Raw genomic sequence first — 4,890 nt, forward strand, 5'->3', positions numbered from 1 at the left:
CCCCCCCGTTGTTACTGCGCATATACAAATTTGATCCGTGGTAGTCACTGTTAGGAGTATTCAGTATTGATGACAGCAACAGGTGACAAATGTGGGTTATTCTGAGAAATGCCATGATGCTGTCTGCTGCATAAAGCTCTTTATTCTCCTGACAATTGGAAGTATAAACAAATTAAAGTTGGAAAACAGAAATTTTTCCCTCCGTGTATGAATGAGAGAATAGAAAAATCTGGGAGGATTCTACGGATACTAAGGATGCCGAGATTGGTGTCCTGCCTGCTCTAAGAGAAGCACACCTCTAACCTTCACCAAGGAATAGGAAAGAGACCACTGGGGTGGACAATATGGTATCTAAAATGACACTGTGCTGTTGGTTTGAAACCTTAAATATAAGAAAGAGGAAAAACCAGGCATCTGAGATAGAATGAGAAAATTCATGCAGTGTTAGGAAACTGAATTCTCTGAAAGACCACCGGCTGGGTGAGGATCAGTCTGCGACAGAAGAAAAACAAGCTAGACATTTTTATTCGCTTGAAATTTTCTTTAGCTGGCCCATTATTCTTAGCTTTGTTAATATTGTTCGGTGTTTGCTTTTCTGAATAAATGCTTTTATAATTCAGAATCAGCCGTGCTTGATGGGGAATAAATATTATTGTGAATATTATTTATCCTGTCTCCTATTTGTGTTAAGTACTCCACATGCATTATCTCACTCCACCCTGATAACGATGCTTTATTATTCATCTTTTGCAAATGAGGAAATTGATGCATATAGCAGTCAGGTAATTGGAAGAGGCAGAAGCAGGACTGGAGCTCACGTTGGTTTGACGTCAGAGGCTGCGTTCCCAACCATTACATTCTACCATCCCCTGCAAAACACGGAGTGCCACCATTTACAAGGCAATTGGACAGATGCTCTATAATATATAAACAGATGTCAGACATGGTCCTTGCTCTTCTAGAATCTATCTTCTAGAAGAAATGATAGTGTCTCTGAGTACAATTAATCAATAAATATAATGTATGACAGAAGGTGTGATGAGAATCAAAGGAACAATTCAGCAAGAGCTGGAACAACCCAGGGAAACAATTACTTTAGCTGTGTGGTTAGGAAAGACTTCATGGAAAGAGAGACATATGGGTAGACCGCAAAGATTAGATGGACAGGATCACAAAAGGCAGAGACTAGGAAGGGAGGCCTCTATTAACTTATTCCTCCATGCAAATACACGTAGTTAGTGTGTGCGGTATCCAGGTATGTACTTTTCTGGCTTGCATCCAAAACGCAGGCAGCAGGAGGTCCAAGTAGAGACGGCACAGACTTAGAATTAAACAGTTGGCTGTGGCAGCAAGATGGCGTGGGTGGCAGTGTGAAGCAGAGCCAGAGAGAAAGGTCAGACCAGACAGACTACGGAGAGCCTTGAACACAGGCCCAGGAATTGAATTTATTCTCAGCAGGTATGATGTAACCATTTACTTGTTCCTAATGGATCAATCATTTACACGAATTATAGACACTATCCTAGTCCCTTCTTGGGTGCGTGGCTCTAGAAGTAAGCTCTTTAAAAGATCCTCATTAACATTATAAGCAGTAACTTGCACACTATGAGGGAGGACCTCTTTATTAGTTCAGTTAGAGTAAAATTCATTCTACTGTTGTTATCCGGAATAGACAGAATGAATTAAATGCTGAGCAACATTAACCAACCGTGCTTAATATGCCCAGGGCCAACTCTATGGGCCTGCGACCTGTGCAGCCACACGGGGCCCTGTGCTCAGTAGGTCTCCATGCTGCGGCTGTCTTAAAATTCTTAATAATTTTTTAACAAGGTGCTCCACAAATTATATACCTAGTTACGAATGGACAGTTTTAAAATTGGCCCCTGAGGACAGGAGACAAATTATCTGGGCAAATGGAAATGAAAAACAGTTATTTAGGAAATTAAGGTAAGTGGCACCCTTAAAAAATATATTTGAAAGACCTATAGTCTCATATTTATTTGAGATAATTTTTAGGCAGATTTACCAAGGGAATATCTATAAAGCCAGATACTCTTGAGCACAAATCAGGGCTCTTCCCTTGATCTGCTATGAGAGCTTATATAAAATAACTCGCCATGGTTTCAATTTCCCCTTCTGTAAAATGGGGATAACAGAAGCACTATTATAAGAATTTGATATAAACTGTATAACCAGGTACTCAAAAACCTGTATGTATTATCCATATCATCTATTGTAGTGACCTTAATGCTAAAAACATTTTTCCCTCCTATTATAGGCAGCTTAGAGCAAATAGCAGAGTGGCATTTATTTATGAGACTGTTTAATGATTTGATGGAATACAAGAATGATTTTTATATTCTTTCCAGAGTATAAATATAAATAATAATCCTGCTCAGGGGCTTAGACGTGATCTAAGTCTAATGAAGTACATGCAGATTATAGATGATCCCAATCAGCAAACGACCCAAACTTGCAGCATTGAATCCTGCAGGGTTACATTAGGGAGAAGAAACAGAAAAGAGAAAGATTGAGAGTCCTAAGAAAAATATCACGTGGCATGAAACAGAAGCAGTAAGACAGCAGGAAATTAGGTTGCAAACTTACAACAAAGATCTGGAAATCAAGAAAGAGAACCTCTCCCTCTGGGCTGCTGGGCTCTCCTTCTTCCCCTCGTCTGCTCCTTCCCTCCCTCCCTTTTTTACTTCCTCCCTTCCTTTCTTTTTCCTTCCTTCCTTCCTCCCTCTTTAGTGGTAAAGGGCTAGGCCACGTTCATTTCCACACTGCTCACTCGCGCTTACCGCCGTGCTATGCTTTCTTCCCCCGTGGACAGATCACACCTGCTCTCAGGGGTCACAGTGACCTCCGAGCACGTCCATCTAATGGCTCTAACCCTAAGCCTCTTTCCTAATCACTGACATGATGGATCACTCTTCTGTCTGAACTTTATCTTGTTTCTGTGTTGGCACTCTCTTGTCCTTCCCCTCCAGATTCTTATCTAACCACCCTTCTGGCTCTTTATCTCCAAGTGCAGAAGATACCCTTGTGTCAGTCCTTGCCCCTTCTTGTGTGTGTTGGTTTTTGCTTTTCCTGTATTAACTTCAGCCAGGTCACTCTTTTCACATCTCAAACCATTACATCATTTCCTGTCTAAAATCTCTACCTTATATTTTCGGCCTAAAGTCTAGTCTAGCAATTCCAACTGCATACTGTATGCCCCCAGTGTTTACAACACTTCTTGGCGGTCTCTAATTCCTAAAGGAAACCGAGGTCAGCCCAGTCCTAGAATTAATGAGAATTCAGGCTGTCAGGCAATATCAGCTACTTCCCTTATGAACAAAGAAGGTCTAGAAATAACATAATCTTTCAATGTCCCCAGGCCTGAGGTCTTGGTCCTTTGACACAGAGCCCTAAACTGGCTGAGGATAAACATGTCAGTGAAAGGCTGAAAAAATTGCAAAGTCCCTCCCAGAGCTATTTGGCCGATCCTGTCTAGGACTGCGATGCCCATTTCTTCTTGCCAGTTCAGTGGGGGTGGAATGGAAAATACCTTGTTGAAGGTCAAACTTGTTCCCTAGGAAATTTGCGACTCATCATGGGGCAGAACTGGTCTCTTAGCCTAAATCAATTCTTTTCACTGTGGCTTGATTTTGCTTTTGATTTCTACCATTGGGCCCTGAAAGGTCTTCCCTGATGACAATTAGTTTTCACCTTGCACCTATGTCTCTGTGTTGCACGCTGTGAGGACCACCTTTGGTACATCATGGGACCTGCCCTACCCTGGTCCAGACATGGGGTAAGACTATTTATCTCTCTAGGGAGACTCTCTCCTTGATGTTCAGAACTTTTACAAGTCTATGACTACTGATTACAGCTGAGACCCTGCATGGCCCTTCTCAACTAGCACAGCCAGTGTTAGCACATTTATAATTAGCTCTTTGGGTTGGAACGTAGGCTGGAACTTGATGTTCCATAATCCATTGTGTTTAATTTTTCTTCTCCTATGATCACTTGTTCTCAGACACCCAATTCCTAAATCACTTCATTGTCTTTGACAAAGATCTTTCTCCTTTCCTCTAAAATAAACCACTTTCGGGTTATTTTATCTCCATGATAACTCCCATCTGTTCCTCCACTACCCAGCTCACACAGAGCAGCCAGTTTCATTTCCCTTGTTACTCGCCTTGACTCATGCAATGCTCTAGCCACATTAATCTAGGGGGTGTCTCTGAATGTGCCCCTTGCTTTCACACAGCCCTGCCTTTGTTCCGACTATCCCCACTAAAGAACAACACTCTTCCCCGTATCACTTCTGACTCTAAAGAGCTACTCCTTTCTCAAAGCTAGTGTTCTCATCTGCAAAAATGGAATAAATACCTACTTCATAGAGATTAAATAAATGTAAGACACTTTAAGTGGTATTATAGTTATTCTTTTTTATTATTAATATTAATATCATTAGCACTCACCTTTTTCATAAGGCATTTTCTGATTCTCCCCAAACTAGAAATGATTCATTTCTCTCTAAATATTCACGGGGGACACTATCCATTCCTAAACGACAGGTACTCTTGCAAGTGCCTTATCTAATTATAATAAAGCCTGAGCTTCCCAAAGTCAGGGATCATTTCTTGAGCATCTTTTTTTTCCTTCTCTAGTGCAGAGAATAGACATCTTGTAGGTATTTGCAATAGGAAGGAACCAAATCACCACAGCGGTAATTATGGCTTTATTATAAACTTACTCACAAAGTGCACCTTGATGAAATTACAAATTAACAAATCCCATTATACCTACAAATTACACAGTGAATCATTTGTCTGGAGAGTGATTACTTGGCTCTTAGAGAGGTGTTGGCAGGCTCTAAATGACAGACAAAGACCTGAAGAC

This window comes from Otolemur garnettii, unplaced genomic scaffold (genome assembly GCF_000181295.1).
Source record: "Otolemur garnettii isolate 467f Iridium unplaced genomic scaffold, OtoGar3 scaffold00057, whole genome shotgun sequence".
NCBI classification, from domain to species: domain Eukaryota; kingdom Metazoa; phylum Chordata; class Mammalia; order Primates; family Galagidae; genus Otolemur; species Otolemur garnettii.